General features: G+C 35.2%; 1 protein-coding gene and 1 pseudogene across 2 annotated transcripts in view; both read right to left on the reverse strand.

The window, feature by feature from the left end:
- KLHL4 (kelch like family member 4) overlaps nt 1-21848 on the reverse strand; it is a 150714-nt gene that overhangs the window by 108277 nt on the left and 20589 nt on the right. The window lies entirely within an intron of this gene.
- Nucleotides 18245-19546, reverse strand: LOC113930832 (annotated as a pseudogene).

A 21848-nucleotide genomic window follows, 5' to 3' on the forward strand; every position in this document is an offset into this window, starting at 1 on the left:
TTAATAGTTACTCTGAATATAAATGGGCTAAGCTTTAATCAAAGCACACAGGGTATATTGGATAAAAAAGCAAGGCCCATCCATATGCTGTCTACAAGAGACTCATCTAAGCCATAAAGACACTTCCACATTGAAAGTGGGGGTGGAGAACAATTAATCATGCTAATGAACCTCAAAAGAAAACTGGGTTAGCAATCCTTATATCAGACAAATTTGATTTTAAACCAAAGACTGTAGTAAGGAATGAAGAGGGACACCATATCACACTCAAAGGGTCTACCTAACAAGAACATCTAACAATTATAAATATTTATGCCCCTAACTTGAGAGCAGCCAATTGTATCGACCAATTAATAACCAAATTAAAATAATACATTAATAATAGTACAATAATAGTAGGGTATTTCAACACCCTACTGACAGCAATGGACAGATCATCTAAGCAGAAGATCAACAAGGAAACAAGAGTTGAATAACACACTGGACCAGATGGACTTCACAGAAGTATTCAGAACATCCCATCCTAAAGAGACAGAATACATTCTTCTTGAGTGCACATGGAACACTCTCCAGAATATATCACATACTGGGTCACAAATCAGGTCTCAACTGGTACCAAAAGATTGGAATTAATCCCTGCATATTTTCAGGCCACAGTGCTTTGAAATTTGAACTCAATCACAAGAGGAACTCTGGAAGGAACGCAAACACTTGGAGGTTAAAGAGCATCCTACTAAAGAATGACTGAGTCAACCAGGAAATTAAAGAATAATTTTAAAAAATCCATGGAAACAAATGAAAATGAAAATACAACTGTTCAAAACCTTTGGGATACAGCAAAGGCAGTCCTAAGAGGGAAGTAAATAGCAATACAAGCCTCTCTCAAAAATAGAAAAGTCTCAAATACACAACCTCACGTTACACCTAAAGAAGCTATAGAAAGAACAGAAAATAAAGCCCAAACCATACAGAAGAGAAACAATAAAGATTAAAGCAGAAATCAATGAAATAGAAGCCAAAAGAACAAAAGAACAGATCATTGAAACCAGAAGCTTCTTCTTTGAAAGAACTAACACGGTTGATAAACTCCTGTCCAGACTTATCAAAAAGAAAAGAGAAAGGACCCAACTTAATAAAATCTTGAATGAAAGAGGAGAGATCAGTACCAACACCAAGGAAATACAATTTTAGGAACACATTATGAGCAACTATATGCCAACAAATTACACAATCTGGAAGAAATGGATGCATTCCTAGAAATGTATAAACAACCAAACTGAAACAGGAAGTAATAGAAAACCTGAACATACCCATAACCAGAAAGGAAATTGAAACAGTAATCAAAAATCTCCTGACGATCAAGAGTCTAGAGCCAGATGGTTTACCAAGGGAATTCTACCAAACATTTTAAAGAAGAACTAATACCTATTCTTCTGATGCTATTTTTAAAAAATAGAAATGGAAGGAAAACTTTCAAATTCATTCTATGAGGCCAGCATTACCCTGATCCCAAAACCAGAAAAAGACCCCATCAAAAAGGAGAATTACAGACCAGTATCCCTGAGAAACATGGATGCAAAATTCTCACCAAGATACTAGACAAAATGCTCCAATAGTACATTGAAAGCATTACTCACCACAACCAAGTACGATTTATTCCTGGGCTGAAACGGTGATTCAATATTCACAAATCAATCAATGTGATACATCACATTAATAAAAGAAAGGACAAGAATCATATGATCCTCTGAATTGATACAGAAAAAGCATTTGACAAAATACAGCATCCTTTCTTTAGACATGTCTCCAAAGGCAAGGGAAACAAAAGCAAAAATGTACTATTGGGACTTCATCAAGATAAAAACAAACAAACAAACAAAAAAAAACTTCTGCACAGCAAAGGAAACAATCCAACAAAACCAAAAGACAACTGACAGAATGGGAGAAGATCTTTGCAAATGACATATCAGATAAAGGGCTAGTGTCCAAGACCTATAAAGAACTTATCAAACTCAACACCAAAAAAACACAAATAATCCAGTCAAGAAACGGGCAGAAGACATGAAAAGACATTTCTCCAAAGACGACATACAAATGGCCAACAGACACATGAAAAAATGCTCAACATCACTTGGCATCAGGGAAATACAAATCAAAACCACAATGAGATACCACCTTACACTGGTCAGAATGTCTAAAATTAACAAGCCAGGACACAACAAATATTTGTGAGGATGTGGAGAAAGGGGAACCATCTTACACTCTTGGTGGGAATACAAGCTGGTAGAGCCACTCCAGAAAACAGAATGGAGGTTCCTCAAAAAGTTGAAAATAGAGCTACCCTATGACCCAGGAATTGCACTAGTAAGTATTTACCCCAGAGATACAAATGCAGTGATCCCAAGGGGACCCTGCACCCCATTATTCATAGCAGCAATGTCCACAATAGCCAAACTGTGGAAAGAGCCAAGATATCCATTGATAGGTGAATGGATAAAGAAGATGTGGTATATATATACAATGGAATATTACTCAGCCAATAGAAAGGATGAATATTTACCATTTGCATTGATGTGGATGGACCTGGAGGGTATTATCCTGATGAAGAAATGCAATCAGAGAAAGACAATTATCATATGGTTTCACTCACATGTAGAATATAAGAAAGAGTACAGATGCTCATAAGGTAAGGGAGGGAACTGAATGGGAAGTCATCAGAGAGGGAGAAAAACCATGAAAGACTCTTAACTATTGGAAAACAACTGAAGGTGGCTGGAGTAGGGGGTGGGAGAATGGGTAACTGGATGACTGGCATTAAGACGGCAGATGGAGTGATGAGCACTGGGTGTTATATGCAACTGATAAAGTGTTGAACACATCTGAGAGTAACAATGTACTATATGTTGGGTATTTGAACTTAAATTAAAAAAACAACATGATTTTCCTTAGTACTTTTTGTGGTACTCACTTTTTTTCATCCTTTTTCTTTAATTCTTTTACTATAGCCTATCCATTCCATGTAAAACAAAGATACTTGTTATTTGTTTAGAGAAGTTAACTTTTAAAATTTTTATTGAAATATAGTTGTGCAATATAACATTAGTTTAAAATGTACAAAATAGTAATTGAACAACTTGATATGTTATGCTATGCTCACCACAAGTGAAGCTACCATTAATCAGTCACCATACAATACTTTCACATTATCATTGACTACATTTGCTGTCCTGTACTTTTTATCCCCATGACTTATTCATTCCATAAATGGGAACCTGCATCTCCATCTCTCCTCCACCCATTTTGCCTATTTCCCAACTCCTTTTTCCTGTAACAGCAATGAGTTTATCCTTTGTATTTATGGGCCTGTTTCTTTTTGTTTATTTATTCATTTGTTTTGATTTTTAGATTCCGCATATAAGGAAATCATATAGTATCATCTTTCTCTGTGTGACTTATTTCACTTATTTCATTTAGCGGGTATAATCTCCTCTAAGGCCATCCATGTTGTTCTAAGTGACAAGATCTCATTCTTTATTATGGCTGCATAATAGTCCATAGTGTGTGTGTGTGTGTGTGTGTGTGTGTGTGTACCACTTCCTTTTTTTCAGATTTTACTTTATTTGACAGAGAGGGCGGGAGAGAGAGAGAGAGCACAAGCAGGGGGAGTGGGAGAGGGAGAAGCTTTTCCCTGCTGAGCAGGGAGCCCAATGTGGTGCTTGATCTAAGACCCTGGGATCATGATCTGAGCCCAAAGGCAGACACTTAACCAACTGAACCACTCAGATGCCCCTATACCACTTTTTTTTCTATTTTTATATATCAATAAACATTTGGGCTGCTTCCATATTTTAGCTTTTGTAAATACTACAATAAATATAGGGGTGTATATATCTTTTCAAATTAGTGTTTTTGTTTTCTTTGGGTAAATAACCAGTAATGGAATTACTGGATAAAATGGTATTTCTATTTTTAATAATTTAAAGAATCTCCATATTGTTTTTGATCGTGGGAGTACCAATTTATATTACAACTAATAGGGCACAAATATTTTCTTCACATCCTGACCAACACTTGTTATTTCTTGTCTTTTTAATTGTAGTCATTCTGACAGATTTAATGTGATATCTCATTGTGGTTTTGATTTCCATTTCCCTAATGGTTAGTGAAGTTAAACATCTTTTCATGCATCTCTTGGCCACCTGTATGTCTTCTTTGGAAAAATGTCTATTTAGGTCCTCTGACATCTTTTAATTGGATTGTTTGTTGTTTTGGTGTTGACTTGTATAAATTATTTATTTGGGATAGTAACCCCTTATCAGACATTTGCAACTATCTTCTACCATTTACTGGTCATCTTTTTGTTTTGTTGATGCAAAAGTTTATTATATTATTATTATTGTTATTGCTATTGTTATTGTTATTATTTTGTTGTAGTCTCAATAGTTTATTTTTGCTTTGTTTCCCTTGCCTTAGGAGATATGTTCAGAAAAATGTGGCAGATAATGTCAAAGAAATTATTACTTATGTTTTCTTTTAGGAGTCTTAAGGTTTCAGGCCTCACATTTAGGTCTTTAATCCATTTTGAGTTTATATTTGAATATGGTGTAAGAAAGTGGTCCAGTTTCATTCTTTCATATGTAGTTATCCAGTTCTCCCAGAGCCATATTTTGAAGAGACTGTTTTCCCCATTGTATATCCTTGCCTCCTCTGTTAAAGATTAATTGACCATATAAGTATGGGCTTACTTCTGGACTCTCTATTCTGTTCTATTGATCTATGTATCTTTTTTTGAGCTAGTACTGTTTTGATCATTACAGATTTGTAGTATATCTTGAAATCTGGTATTGTGATATCTCCAGTTCTGTTCTTTTTCAAGATTGTTTGGGCTCTTTGGGGTTCCCTGGTTCCATTCAAGATTTAGCATTATTTGTTCTAGTTATTTCAAAAATACTGTTGATATTTTAATAAGGATTACATTGAATTTGTAGATCATTTTGGGTAGTATGGACATTTTGTCATTATTAATTTTTCCAATCTATGAGCATGGAATACCTTTCCATTTGTTTCTGTTGTCTTCAATTGTGTCATCAATATTTTATAGTTTTCAGAGTACTGGTCTTTCATCTTCTTGGTTAATTCCTAGGTATTTTACTCTTTTTGGTGCAATTGAAAATGGAGGTTTTTTTTCTTAATTTCTTTTTCTGCTACTTCTTTATTAGTATATGGATATGCAACTGATTTTGGGGTATTAATTTTGTAACCTCCAACATTACTGAATTCATTTATCTCTTCTATTAGTTTTTTTGGCAGAGTGTTAGAGTTTCCTGTGTAGAGTATTATGTCATCTGCGCATAGCAACAGATTAACTTCTTCCCTTCCAATTCGGACACTTTTCATTTATTTTTCTTCTCTGATTGCTTTGGCTAGGACTTCCAGTACTATGTTGAATTAAAATGGTGAGAGTGCATATCCTTGTCTTGTTCCTTATCTTAAAGGATAAGGTCTCAGTTTTTCACCATTGAATATGATGTTAGCTGTGGGTTTTTCATATGTGCGTTTTATGTTGAGGTATGCTCCCTCTAAACCCACATTGTTGTGAGCTTCTATCATGAACAGTTGCTGAATTTTGTCAAATGCTATTTATGCATCTATTGAGATGATCATATGATTTTTATTTTATTTTTTGATATGGTTTATTAATACTGATCAATTTGCAAATATTGAGGCATCCTTGCATCCTCAGAATATATCCCTTTAGATCATGGTGAATTATTCTTTTAATGAATTGTTGAATTCAGTTTCCTAATAATTTCTTGAGGATTTTTGCATCTATGTTAATCATGGATATTGGCCTTTGGTTTTCTTTATTTGTGGTATCTTTTTCTCGTTTTAGTATTGGGGTAATGTTGGCCTCATAGAATACATTTGGAAACTTTTCTTCCTCTTCTATTTTTTGGAATTGTTTGAAGAGAATAAGTAGTAATTCTTCTTTAAATGTTTGGTAGAATTCACCCACGAATTCATCTGGTCCTGGATTTTGTTTGTTGGGTTTCTTTTGTTTACTGATTCAATTTCATTACTAGTATTTTGTGCAGATTTTCTATTTCTTCCTGTGTCAGTTTTGGAAGATTGAATGTTTCTAGGAATTTTTTCATTACTTTTCGGCTGTACAATTTTCTGGAATAAATTTTTTTATAGTAGTCTGTTGTATTTTTGTATTTCTGTTTATATTTGTATCTTTGTGTATCTTTTCTGTGGTGTCAGTTATTTACTTCTCTTTAGTTTCTATTTGTACTTTTTCTTGATGAGTCTTTCTGAAGGTTTATCAATTTTATTATCTTTTCAAATAACCAGCTTTTGGTTTATTTATCTTTCCTATTATTTTGTCTCCATTTCATTTATTTCTGCTCTGATCTTTAATATTTCCTTGTTTCTACTAACCTTGGGCTTTGTTCTTTTCCTATTTCTTTAGGTTTAAGGCCTGTATCACTGTAATTTTCCCTCTTAGAACTGCTTCCACTGCATCCCAAATGTTTTGGAACATTGTGTTTTTATTTTTATTTGTCTCTGTGTAATTTTTTTTTAAATTTCTTCTCTGATCATTTTGTTGATGCATTGGTTGTTAAGTATTGTGTTTTTTAGCCTCCATGTGTCTGTGTTTTTTACAGTTTTTTTTCCTTGTGATTGATTTTTAGTTTCATACTTTTGTGGTCATAAAAGATTGATTTCAGTATTTTGAAATTTATTGAGGCTTGTTAGGTGGCCTAACGTGTGATCTGTTCTGGAGAATGTTCCATGTGTACCTGAAAAGAATGTGTAGTCTTTTGTTTTTGGATGGAATGTTCTGTATATATCTGTTAAGTTCATCTGGTCTAATGTGTTGTTCAATGACACTGTTTCCTGATTAATTTTCTGCCTGGAGGTTCTATTCATTGACATTAGTTGGATGTTAATGTCCCCTACTATTCCTGTATTACTATCAATTCCTCATTTTATGTCTGTTAATATTTGATTTATGAATTTAGGCACTCCAATGTTGAGTGCATAGATATTAATAATTGTTATATCCTCCTTTTATCATTAAGTAATGTCCTTCTTTGTGTCTTGTTAGAGTGTTTGTTTTAAAGTCTATTTTGTCTGATATAAGTATTGCTACCTTCACTTTTTACATTATTATTTATTTATTTATTTATTATTTACTTCTACGTGCATTCTTTAGGTCTGAAATGAGTTTCTTATAGACAACATATAGATGGGTCTTTTTTTTTTTAATACATTCTGTCACTGTATGTGTTTTGATTGCAGCATTTAGACCATTAACATTTAGAGCAATTATTGATATCTATGTACTTATCACCATTTTGTTAATTATTTTGTGGTTGTTTTTGTAGTTTTTAACTGTTCCTTTTATACTCTCTTGCTCTAGACTTTCTGTAGTCTTACGCTTTATTTTCTTTCTTTTTTTGGTGTATTTATTATAGGTTTTTGGTTTGTGGTTGACCTAAGGTTCATACATAGGGCCCTAATTATATAAAAGTCTATTTTACATTGGTGGTAACTTAAGTTTGAAAATATGCTAAAATTCAGTAAAACTATTTGCTGGATTTCCACATCATAAACTTTAGGACTGTTGCTTTTGGATGAGATAACATAATGTAGAGACAGCATTAAAAAAAAACAGTGAATAGAAAATTGGCATGTACATTAAACTGATGGTTCTCAAATGTCAAATAGCTCTGTTCAGTGGAAATATTACATCAGTATCACTTGGTGAACTTTTTAAACAATACAGACACCTGAGCCACAATCCCAGAAATTCTGCTTCAGTAGGCCTAGTGTAAAGCCCAGGAATCTTTTTAAAAATAGTCCTTAGGTGATTCTGATACACTATATTGTTTCAAGTATCACCGGTCTCAATTGAACTTGTAAAGTTCTGGATGATAATTAATTCATGATTGAATTCTATGATAAAGTACAATTCAACAATATTTATTGAGCACCTTTTATATACTAAGCACTGGGATACATAGGCAAACAAGAGAGGTGGAATTTCAGCTCTCAAAGAGCTTGTATTCTAGAATGAGTGGGGGTTAGACACACAAATAAACAAATAAATAAACAAGAAAATTTCAATAGTGACTAGTTTTATGAAAAAAAATGGAACAAGGTGACAAAGGATAGAAAATGAATGGACAGATGGGAATTTCTTAGTTGATGAAGGGATCATAAGGACCTGAAGTACTAGTAACATAGCTATTGATTAAATATAAAGACCAAGTATTGAGTTTAATTTCTGTAGTGAAGACTGAGAGACTGACTTCATTTTTGTTGTGTGAAAACAATATAATCTGTATAGAAATAGATTGGAGAAATGCCTGTAGGTATTGTAAAAAATTGGACTCAAGAAAGAATCTTCAATATACCTGATAATTTTAATACATACTTGGCTAAGAGCCCAGAGCATTAAGCCATAAATATACTTTTGGCTTAAAAATTGTAAAGGAAATTCCTTAAAGAATCTGAATATATCTTCATATTCATGTATATAACATAGTAAGCTAACAGCCTCAAGGGATTGAATGATTTGAGCAATTACATGGAGGTCATTTAATATTGTCTATTTAAGTACTGAAAAATGATTCTATGCAATAACATCATTAAAATATAGTTAATGTAAACTGTTCTTTGTGACAACAGATAGAGAACAGATTAATCTGATTCTTCAAGCCTAATTCACACACACACACACACACACACACATGCATGTACACACACACACAAACACCCTTATTATAAGTATGGTTAATGTTTAATTTCCCAATTGTAACAAATGTATGTTTATCCAGTTCAGCAAATGCAACTGAATTTTTTAAAATATATTAAAACAAATCCTTATTAAAATATAATTTTGATTATTCCAAATAATAACCTAAGCCAAAATGATTCTAGAAGTATTATTTTATTCTATAGGCTTTTAAGAACTACTAATGTCCATGTGTACTGAAAGTATATAATTGGTCCATGAATAATTCTAGGTTATAGAATCCAAGGCTAACAAGAGTTCATATCATGCTTTAAAAAATCAAATGCTGTTTTTAATCATTTCCATATAAAATAAAACAGTGAAGACTAAACTAATATTTGAAACAGGAGAATTGGCTTTCCATTAGATGTTCAAACTTTAAAAAGCCCTACTAAATTAGTTGACCACAATCACCTTATGGATCAGTAGAGTGTACTCTGGTTGACAAAATATGCTAATACAGTCTGGATACTTTACCAGAAGTTTCCTGATACAGTTATGGGGACAGGTATGGGTGATAATAGCCCTTTTGGACCTCTATATTGGCCAGATTAGGTTTTCAGTTTTAAGAGTAATTATAGTTACTATCCTCTAAGTGAATGATATTGAAATTAGATTATATCCATAAGAGAATATCTAAGAGTCATGAGTCTGGCAAAACAGGTGATATGAGGAAGAGTTGTAGAATGTAAGGCACATATGATATGTTATATAATTTCAAAGAAGAGGTCATTGTGGGCTGGAGTGGTCAGGAAAAGCTTTAGGTAAAAGATAAAATCTAATCTTGGATTAAGAATAAAATTCAAAAAAGTAGTGTACTGGGGAGAGGTAAATATATAGAATCAGCAAATATTGGATTTCATGTCTATTAAACTGAATTTGAAGGGCTGAAAAGCAAACACAATAGCTGAGTCAGCATAAGTTACTGAAAACATTTGTTCTAGTCAATTCTGATATGAAAAAATTTCATCTTGGACAAGGATCATGGGTTAAATGGAGTATTAAAATGTTGGTATGAAAATTTTGGAAACAATGTCTGAACATAGAAACATTCATTAATAAAGCTGAAAGGAAATCTATGTGGTAATGATAAACATGAGAGTCTACCCTTTATGTGAGACTTCTACAATTCTATGATATTGCTAACTGGAATCTTTTGTTTTCATAGACACAGTGACAACTGGAAGCTAACCTTATGATGACATTGATGATCACCCTCACATTTTACCCATTATGGCAAAAAGGAGAGATTATGTGATGTTCTTTGCTGCAGTTTTAGAGATTTGAAATAAGAAGTGAAAACAAATAAAATGCTTTATGTGTACTTGTATTTTAAATCAATAAATAATAAAGGAAAAAGGAAAAAATACCTATGGATACAAGGTAAGAGAGCCTTAAAATGAACCATCTTATGATGAATGTAGCCTCATTTACTTTAAAGAAAATATTATATTTTAAATAAACTATAATTGATTATGATAATTCTATTCCATTATAAAATTTTCTTAGATACTTTTCTAAAGTAACCTAAAACTAGTTTTTGTGGCATGGTTTTCATCTGTATTGAAATCATGAGTTGCAATAGTTTTATAGAGACCTTTACTACTTAAAGCAAAATATTGAACAGCTGAATGGTGATAACACTGGCTACTTCTTAAGACATAAATATTTTCTATGTGAATTTGCTAAGAAATATATATATATATTCTAACAAATATATATTTCAGCAAAGTAACAAAATAACAAATCTAGTTCAAGAGAAAACAATGATAACAGGCCTTTATATATTGTACTGATTGGACCCCCATGAGAAATCAAAAGCTTTTTAAATGTCATCTTTTTAATTATGGAAATTAGCACTTTTGAAATACTTCTATAAAGTTACACACAAGGGACTTTCAGCAATAAATAAGATATACTGCATTAGATTATAATAGGTAGATGCATCCTAAAACATACAGGATATACTAAAACATTAAATATATTTAGCATTCCTTTTTTCAGCTTTATTGAGTTATAACTGACAAAATTATAAAATATTTGAAGTGCACATCATGATGATTTGATATATGTATACATTATGAAAGGAATACCTCCATCTAATTCACACATCCTTCACTTCACATATGTATTAATTAATTAATTAATTATTTTTTGATGATGGCATTTAAGTTCTATATTCTTAGCAAATTTCAACTATATAATATGGTGTTATCAACCATAGTTACTGTGTTAAATTAGATCCTTATACCCTATTCATCTTAAAGCTGAACATTTGTACCCTTGTACCAACCTTTTCCAAATTCCCCCATGGACCAGTCTCTGTCGAGCAATTTTCTACTCTCTGTCTCTACTCCTTTTTTTTTGAAATACTGTACTCAACATCTCTAGCTATTTTCAGATAAGGGAATCATGTCTTGCTTCTTGTTATGACTGCCTTCCTCCTTATAGCTTATATCTCTATATTTTCCTTTTTTGCACCTTTTTTCCAACTATATTGAGATATAACTGACATACAACATTGTGTAACTTTTCATTTATTTATTTATTTTTCAAAAGATTTTATCTATTTATTTTAGAGATACAGAGAGGGAAGCGCAGAGGGAGAGGGAGAGAATCTCAAGCAGACTCTGACTGAGTGAAGAGCCTGATGGGGGCTTGATGCCACAACCCTGAGACCATGAGCTGAGCTAAATCTGTTTGTCGCTTAACCAACAGAGCCACTCAGGCACCCCTAACATCCTGTGACTTTAAGGTGTTTAATATGATGATTAATACACTTATATACTTCAAAATGATTACTATAATAGGGTTAGTTAACACCTTCATTACCTCATATAACTATCATTTATTTTTTTCTCTGATGAGAACATTTAAGATCTACTCTGTTAGCAACTTTAAAGTATATAATAATTGTTAATTATAGTCACCAGAACTTACTCATCTTAGAACTGGAAATTTGCACATTTTGACCAACATCTCCCCGTTTTCCCTACCTCCCAACCTCTGGCAAAAAGCAATCTATTCATCTACTGTCATTTTCTATGACTTTGTTTTTTTTAGACTTTTAGATTCCACATTTAAGTGAGATCATACAGTATTTGTGTTCCTCTGTTTTACTTATTTCACTTAACATAATGGACTTAAGGTTCATCAATGTCACAAATGGTAGTTTTACTACTTTTCTATGGCTGAATAATATTCCATTGTGTGTGTATATGTGTATACACACATAAATGTTTAGAGAGTGTATAAAACTATATATGTATATATGTGCAAACATTTTTGCATTTTCTTTATCTACGTATCTGGTGACAAACGCTTAGCTTATTTCCATGCCTTGAATATTGTGACTAATACTACAGTGAACATAAGAGTACAGATATCACTTCAAGATACTGATTTTATTTTTTAAAGATAGATACCCAAAAGTGGGATTGCTAGATCATATAGTTCTATTTTTAATTTTTTGAGGCAGCTCCAAACTGATTTCCATAACATCTGCATGATTTTACATTCCCACTAACAATGCACAAGGGTTGCCCTTTCTCAACATTCTCACCAACACTTGACATCTCTTCTGATTCATCACTTACGTACAACACCTAGTGCTCATCACGAGTGCCTCCTTAATACCCATAACCTATTTAACACATTCCCCTGGGCCCATCTCCCCTCCAGTAACATACAACTTGTTCGCTAGAGTTAAGAGTTTGTTTCCTGATCTGCCACTCTTTTTTCCCCACTATGTTATTCCGTTTTGTTTCTTCAGTTTCACATATATGTGAAATCATATGGTATTTGTCTTCCTCTGACTTATTTCACTTAGTGTAATACTTTCTAGCTCCATTCACCTTATTGCAAATGACAAGATTTCATATTTTTGGCTAATATTCCATTATATATATCAATTAAATTAATTAATTAACATCCATTATATATATGACCCTTCTTTATCCATTCTTCAGTCAATGGACGTTTGGGCTCTTTCCATAATTTGGCAATTGTTGATAATGATGCTATAATAATCAGGGTGCATGTGTCATTTTGAATCAGTATTTTTGTATCTTTAGGGTAAATACCTAGTAGTGCAATTGCTGGATCATAGGGTAGTTCTATTTTTAACTTTTTGAGGAACCTCCATACTGTTTTCCAGAGTGTCTACACCAGTTCACATTCCCAACAATAGTGTAAGAGGGTTCCCCTTTCTCTGCATCCTCACCAACACCTGTTGTTTCCTATGTCATTAATTTTAGCCATTCTGACAGGTGTGAGGTGATATCTCCTTGTAGTTTTCATTTCTATTTCCATAATTATGACTGATGTTGAACATCTTCTTATGTATTTGTTACCAATCTGTATGTCTTCTTCGGAAAAATATCTATTCATGTCTTCTGCCCATTTCTTAACTGGATTATTTGTTTTGGGGGTGTTCAGTTTGATAAGTTCTTTATAGATTTTGGATACTAATCCTTTATCAGTTTTCATTTGCAAATATCTTCCCCAATTATGAAGGTTGCCTTTTAGTTTTGTTGATTGTTTCCTTTGCTGTGCAGAAGATTTTATCTTGATGAAGTCCCAAAAGTTCATTTTTGCTTTTGTTTCCCTTGCCTCAGAAGATATAACTAGAAAGAAGTTGCTATAGCCGATGTCAAGGAGGTTGCTCCCTGTGTCCTCGTCTAGAATTTTCATGGATTTCTGTCTCAAATTTGGGTCTTTCATCCATTTTGAATTATTTTTTCTCTATGGTGCAAAATATTTGTCCAGTTTTATTCTTTTGCATATCGCTGTCCAGTTTTCCCAACACCATTTCTTGAAGAGACTGTCTTTTTCCATTGGGCATTCTTTCCTGCTTTGTCAGAGATTAGTTGACCACATGGTTGTGGGTCCATTTCTGGGGTTTTCTCTTCTGTTCCATTGATTATATGTCTGTTTTTGTGCCAGTACCATACTGTCTTGTTCACTAAAGCTTTGTAATATAACTTTAAGTCCAGAATTGTAATGTCTCCAGTTTTGTTTTTCTTTTTCAAGGTCGCTTTGGCTACTTGGGGTATTTTGTGGTTCCATACAAATTTTAGGAGTGTTTGTTCTAACTCTGTGAAAAATGCTGTGGTACTTTGATACAGATTGGATTAAATGTGTAGATTGCTTTGGGTAGTATAGACATTTTAACAATAGTTTTTCTTCCAATCTATAAGCATGGAATGTTTTTCCATTTCTTTGTGTCATCCTCAGTTTCTTCCATCAGTGTTTTATAGTTTTCAAAGTATAAATCTTTTACCTTTGGTTAGGTTTATTCTTTTTTTTTAGATTTTATTTATTTATTTGACAGAGAGAGACAGCAAGAGAGGGAACACAAGTAGGGGGAGTGGAGAAGGAGAAGCAGGCTTTCTGTGGAATAGGGAGCCTGATACAGGGCTTGATCCCAGGACCCTGGGATTATGACCTGAGCCGAAGGCAGAGGCTTAATGACTGATCAGCCCAGGCACCCCTTGGTTAGGTTTATTCTTAGGTATCTTATTATTTTTGGTGCAATTGTAAATGGGATTGAGTCTTTGATTTCTCTTTCTGTTGCTTCATTATTGGTGTATAGAAATGCAACCAATTTCTATAGGTTGATTTTGTATCCTGCAATTTTACTGCATTTGTGTATCAGTTCTAGCAACTTTTTGGTGGAGTCTTTTGGGTTTTCTACATAGAGAATCATGTCATCTGGGAAGAGTGAGGGTTTGACTTCTTTGCTGATTTGGATGCGTTTAATTTCTTTTTGTTGTCTAACTGCTGAAGCTAGGACTTTCACTACTATGTTGAACAATGGTGGTGAGACCAGACAGCCCTGTCATGTTCCTGACCTTAGGGGGAAAACTCAGTTTTTCCTCATTGAGTATGTAGTTAACTGTGGGTTTTCTTTTTTTTTTTTTAAGATTTTATTTATTCACTTAAGACACAGAGATACAGAGACAGAGACAGAGAGAGAGAGAGAGAGCATGAGCAGGAAGAGAGGAAGAGGGAGAAGCAGGCTCCCTGCTGAGCCAGGAGCCAGATGTGGGGCTTAATCCCACAACCTTGCGATCCTGAGCTGAAGGCAGACGCTTAACCATCTGAGCCACCCAGGCGTCCCAACTGTGGGTATTTCATACATGGCCTTTATTATGTTGAGATATGTTCCCTCTATCCCTACTCTGTTGAGGGTTTTTATTAAGAACGGATGTTGTACCTTGTCAAATGATTCTTCTGCATCTACTGAAAATATTATATGATTCTAATACATTTTTTTATTAATGTGGTGTATCTCATTGAGTGATTTGCAAATATTGAATCACCCTTGCAGTGCAGGAATAAATCCCACCTGATCGTGATGAATGATTCTTTTAATGTACTGTTGGATTTGGTTTGCTAGTATTTTGTTGAGAAATTTTGCATCCACATTCATCAGGGATATTTTACTGTAGCTTACCTTTTCAGTGGAGTCTTTGTCTGGTTTTTGTATCAGGGTAATGCTTACCTCATAAAATGAATTTGGAAGTTTTCCTGCCATTTCTATTTTTTTAATAGTTTGAGAATAATAGGTATTATCTCTTTAAATGTTTGGTAGAATTTCCCTAGGAAACCATCTGGCCCTGTACTTTTGTTCTTTGGGAGATTTTTGATTACTGATTCAATTTCTTTGCTCGTTATCAGTCTGTTCAAGTTTCCTATTTCTTCCAGTTTCTGTTTTGGTAGTTCATATGTTTTTAGGAATTGATCCTTTTCTTCCAGGTTTCCAATTTTGTGGCATATAATTTTTCATAATACTCTTTATGATTGTATTATTGTGGTATTGGTTTTTAATACTCCTTTCTCATTTGTAATTTTATTTGTTTGTGTCTTTCCTCTTTTCTTCTTGATAAGTGTGGCTAGGTGTTTATCAATTATATTATTATTTTTTAATGTAACAGCTGCTGGTTTCATTGACCTGTTATTTTTAGTTGCTATATTTATTTCTGCTCTAACATTTATTATTTTCTTCTTTTGCTGGCTTTAAGCTTTACTTATTGTTCTTTTACTTGCTCCTTTAGGTGTAAGGTTAGGTTGTTTATTTGAGATTGTTCTTGCTTCTTAAGTTAGACCTCTATTACTAATACTTTACCTTTATGAACACTTTGGCTGCATCCTAAAGGTTTTGGAACTTCATGTTTTAATTTTCAAATTTTTCCATTTTTTTTTATTTCTTTGGTTTCCTGGGTGACCCATTCATTGTTTAGTAGCATGATGTTTATCCTCCATGTATTTATAGTCTTTCCAATTTTTTTTTCTTGTGGTTGACTTCAAGTTTCATAGCATTGTGGTAAGAAAATATGCATAGGATGATGTCAATCTTTTGGTACTTCTTGAGTCCTGATTTGTGACCTCATATGTGATTTATTCTGGAGAATGTCCCATGTGCACTTGAAAAGAATGTGTATTCTGCTGCCTTAAGATGAAATGTTCTGAATATATCCATCCATGGTGTCATTCAAAGCCATTGTTTCCTTGCTGTTTTCTGCTAGATGATCAGTTCATTGATGTAAGTGGGGTGTTAAATTCCCTTACTCTTATTGTATTATTATCAATGAGGTTCTTTATGTTCCTTATTAATTGCTTTACATATTTGGTTGCTCCCAAGCTGGGGGCATAAATATTTACAGTTGTTAGATCTTCTTGTTTTTCCCCTTTATTATGATATGGTTCCCTTCTTCATATCTTGTTACAGTCTTTGCTTTGAAATCTAGTTTATCAGAAGTAAGTATTGCTATCCAGGCTTTCTTTTGACTTCCATTTGCATGATGAATGGTTCTTTGCTCCTTCACTTTCAATCTGCAGGTGACTTAGGTCTAAAATGCATCTCTTACAGGCAGCATATAGGTGGGTCTTATTTTTTAAACCAATCTGACAGCATATGTCTTTTGATTGGAATGTTTAGTCCATTTACATTTAAAGTACTTATTCATGGATATGTATTTATTGCCATTTTTTTAACTTGTTTTGTCACTGTTTCTGGAGATTTTCTCTGTTCCTTTATAGTCTTTGTCACTTTTGTTTTTTCCCACTGAAAGCATCCCCTTTGATATTTCTTGCTGTTCACTCATCATGAACTCCTTTAGTTTTTGTTTGGGAAAAGCTGTCTCTCTTTCCATTCTGAATGATAGCCTTGCTGGATAGAGTATTATTGGCTGCATAGTTTTCTCAATAAGCACTTTGAATATATCATGCGACTCCTTTCTTGCTTGCCAAATTTCTGTGGCAATATCTGTTGCTAGACTTATGGGTCTTCCTGTAAGTTAGGGGCTTCTTTTACCTTGTTGCTCTTAAGATTTTTACTTTATCAGTATTTTGTGTAATTTTATCTACAATACGTCTCCATGTTGGCCTGCTTCTGTTGATTTTAATGGGAGTTCTCTGTGCCTCCTGATTTTGGATGTCTGGTTCCTTCCCCAGATTAGGGAAGTTTTCAGCTATAATTCCCTCAAATACGTCTTCTTCCCCCTTTTCTGTCTCTTCTTCTGGGACTCCTATGAGACAAATGTTATTATGTTTGATGGGGTCACTGATTTCCCTAAGTCTATTCTCATGATCCATCATTCTTCTCTCTTTTGTTCAGCTTCATTATTTTCCATTAGTCTATCTTCTATATCACTCTGCTTCTCCTTCTGCTTATTCTTATATCTGCTTATTCCTCTGCTTTTTCCATCTTTATGGTCATTACATCCAGTCTTTTTTAATCTAAATTATTGCATTTTTCATTTCTGACTGATTGTTTTTTAACTCTTTACCACTTTGGTAAGGGTCTCTCTAATGTCTTCCATGTTTTCCTCAAGCCCACTGAGTATCATTATGATTTTGTTTTAAATCCCATCAGGCATATTACTTATATCTGTTTCAATTAGATCTCTGGCTGTGACCTTTTATTGTTCTTTCTTTTGGGATGAATTCTTCCATCTGGCATTTTGTCTAGGTCTCTGTCTTCTTCTGTGTGATAGAAAATCTTGTTATGTTTCCTGCTCCTTTGAGTAATGTCTTTGTGAAGGAGAAGTCATATAGTGTCCAGGGCTGGTGCTTCAGGGAGTGTCTCTGATGTGTGCTGTGTGCACTCTGTTACTATGTTTTTTTTTAATTTAATTTAATTATGTTATGTTAGTCACCATACAATATACTATTAGTTTTTTTTAATATTTCTAAGATTTTAAAAAATGTTTAAAGTTTGTAATTCCTAGTAAGAAAACATTATCTGAATGACTACCCTAACGGCAAGCCACTATAGAATGTTTCAGTTGCATGTGGGGCAGAGGGGTAGGGATTCTCTTCACAGCAACCCAGCTTTCTTCATGAGAAGGTCAGAGGTACACTGGTTTGTATTATTGTGACATCCATTAGGTGATCATTGCTTTTCCTTCAGCAAGGGCTTTATTTGTCATAAGGGCATTATGCTTCACCTCCAAATTTACTGATGAGATTCATAACCTTTGGATTACTCTGATATTTTGACATATTCACTGGGTTCTGGGCCACATCCTGGAAGGCCACCATAACTTCTGGATCCTGCATGGCTGCAAGAACCTCTGGATCCCTAAGAATTTCATTGAGCCCAGGCATTCCTGCCATTCCAGGCATTCCTCCAGGAAAATTACCAGGCATTCCCCCAGGAAAGCCACCTGGGAAAGAGCCATACTGAACTCCTGATTGTCGTCTGGCTTCTTCCTCCCTTTGGGCTCTCTCATGTTCTTCCCAAGCCTTCTTAACACTTTTTATTCTTTCTTTGATCTCTCACTCTTCATAATTTTGCTCATACTTTCTCCAATGTTCAGCAATTTTCTGGGCCCTTGGTTAAACTTCTTTCAGCATTGCATTAGCATCTTCATCACAATCCAGTTTACAATCAAGGGCAAGATCATGTGCTGCTTCTTCCCAATGGCCTAGAAATCTGTGTGCTTTCCCTCACCACTTATAAGGCTGAGCTGAATCAGGATTTATTTCAATAGCTCTGTCACGGTCTCGAATGGCAGCATTTGGCTTCTGTAATTTTTTTTTTTATTTTTAAAGATTTTATTTATTTATTTGACAGACAGAGAGAGAGACACAGCGAGAGAGGGAACACAAGCGGGGGGGATGGGAGAGGGAGAAGCAGGCTTCCCGCAGAGCAGGGAGCCCGATGTGGGGCTCGATCCCAGGACCCTGGGATCATGACCTGAGCCGAAGGCAGACGCTTAACGACTGAGCCACCCAGGCGCCCGAGGCTTCTGTAATTTGATGAAGACACTGGATCTCTTGGCATACAGAATGGCCAAGCGAGGATTCAGTATGATGGCATCTGTGAACAAGTCAATGGCTTTCTGTAGTTCACCTTCATTTAGGGCATCAATGGCAACCACTTATTTATCATTTGCTTGATCCATCATTTCCTCAGTTATCTCTACATTTTCATCTCCCATTTCTTGAGGGGCATCAGTATCTGGTTCAATCACACCTTCATTGTCAATTTCTAGATCACTTTCCTCACTTGATGGTTCGTCTGTTTTTATGTTTTCCTCTGCCTTCTTACTATCTGTTTTTTCTTCCTTGATATTGTCTTCTGATTTAGTTTTATGAGTGGCAGGTGGTATTTTTATCCCCCATGCTCTCCACCCACCCCCACAGGAAGCGCATTTCCTCGGTGTGCAGAACGCTTGGATCCTGCTTATACATTTTCACGAAGGCCCGACACTTGCTCACTTTGCAGGGGTCCATGGTCCAGAGGCGTTGGCAGGCGGCAGGTGGAAAGTGGCAGGCGCTGCTGAGGTTGCAGTCGATTCTAGGCATGGGCAGTAGCTCAGCGTGATCGTGTGGAGGGGCAATACACCATTAGTTTTTGATGTAGTGATTCACGATTCATTGTTTTCGCATGAAACCCACTGCTGTTGCTGTTTTGACTGCTCTATCCCTCAAGTCAGTTGTCTCCAAGGCTCTCTTTGCCTGCAGTTGGCAGTGTTTGGAACTTGACCAGAGCGTGGCAAGTTTTAACTAGGTGTGTTCTGGTTTGCTTCTTAAGTGAGACCTGCTACTACTTCCACTAAAACTGAAGTCTTTGGAACTCTATGTTTAGTAGATGTGGTGCTTGCAGGAGTTTGTGGTGATATTCTGGGGTAGAGGCCTGCTGCACTGGTTTTCATGCCCACTTGCCTGAGAAAAGCAGTACCGGCATAGTGAAAAGGGGTGAGACTTAGTGTAACCAGTTTAGGCACTAACTGGAGCACTACTAACCACTGTGCTCCAGTGGTGGAGCACAGCCAGTGGTGGAGTGGTGCTGTTTCCTGAAGTTGGTTTATGCTGGGGGGCAGGTGAGGAAATGGTACCACTCAGCTCCTATATCTTTGGGGAGAGATATCTGTGCTTGCTGCTCTCAGGGAAGCACTCCCAGAAGAGTGAATAATTTCCCCTCATGCATCCCCAGCATTTTTCATATTGCTGTTGTCATATTGTTTGTCTCTGGGTTGCTTGCCTGCCTGGATAAGTGCAATGCACTTTGTCCTCTGTCCCAGCTAAGTCTGCTAACTTTTAAACTTCCAAACTTTAGGGACATGTTGTGGTGGGGGCCTGCACTTGTCTATGTGTGTGGGGTGGTTCTTACTGTGCTTGGAAAGATGCCGCTTTAACTGAGAAGGGCAGTAGTGCCAGAGCATAATGGTGTGGGATTTGGAGCAAAGCAGGCTAAAGAGCCAGTGTCCAGTTTAGGTGCCCTCAACAGGTGTCTCTGTGCCTATGCTGGAGGTGGAGGAGTGAAATGGCATCTGTTGGCTCTTTTGTCTCCAGAGGTATTTCTGTGAATGTCATCTCTCACAGACATGCTCCAAAAAGAATGAACAGTCTCTCTCTGTGTGCCTTCAGTTGTCCTCAGATCTTGCAGTCTGCCTTGAGGAGGTTGTTTGCCTGCCTTCTCTCCAGGACTAGGACAGTGCCCTCAGATTTCTACCCCAGCCAAGCCTGCTGACCTCTAAAACTCTAGTCTTTGAGCCCCACTGGTTGCAAAACTCATGAAAATCAGCCCCTCTCATTTTCCCAGTCAATGCCTTTGGAGAAGTGTTCTCCTTGTGCATATCCCTGTGCTCTCCACTCTCTCTTGGCCCTCTCTACAGCTAGGGCTCCCTCCCCTCTGCAGCACCGGTGATCTATTTCTCCCCCAAACCACATCTCTGCATTCCTTATTTTCCATAGTGTGGCTTCTTCTTTACCTCTAGTTGTGCAGTTTTTTCTGTCAGTCCTCAGTTGATTTCTTTGGTATTAAGAATGATTTGATAGTTATTTAGTTATGTTCTAAGGATGAGACAAGCCCAAGATCCTCCTACCATGCTGCTATCTTAGCTCTCCCTATGAGTTCTTCATATATTTTGGGCATTTACCTCTTATCAAATAAATAATTTGCAAATATTTTTCCCATTCCTTAGGTTGTCTTCATTTTGTTGATTTTTTTTGCTGTTTCCTGTACCTTTTTAAATTTAAATAAAGGTTTCCTTTAAACAAGTGAACACCACATTAGTAGTAGTATTACATGAGTCTTGATCAAGAATCCAACTGAGATTATTTTGATGATGTGACTATAAAAAATTATACTAGAAAAATCCCATGAAAGTGTATGTATCTATGTCTCTGTAAATTGGTTGTCAATGCATGACAACTAAAAGCTCCAGTGAGAAACCTATGTACGGTATTTTATTTCAATAGTAGCACCATGTTGAGTGTATCTTAATGTAGGGTTCTAATTTTTAAAATATGGTGATAATGTCTAGATTTGTTTTTGATAACATTTTATACTGTTTTTTTGGATATTTCCAAATATACCCTTATCTCAGATTTAAATTAAATTAAATCACTCTCTCATCTGTTAAAGTGGGTTCTTAGAATGGTACTGTTTGCAAGGTACCATGTTCCAGTAATGTAAGCAGTGGATAGAGTATGATAAATTTAAGAATTCATTTTGGTGAGAATGTGGAGAAAAAAGAACCCTTATCTACTGTTGGTGGGAATATAAATTGATACAGCCACTGTGGATAAT

This window comes from Zalophus californianus, chromosome X (assembly GCF_009762305.2).
Source record: "Zalophus californianus isolate mZalCal1 chromosome X, mZalCal1.pri.v2, whole genome shotgun sequence".
Lineage (NCBI taxonomy): Eukaryota > Metazoa > Chordata > Mammalia > Carnivora > Otariidae > Zalophus > Zalophus californianus.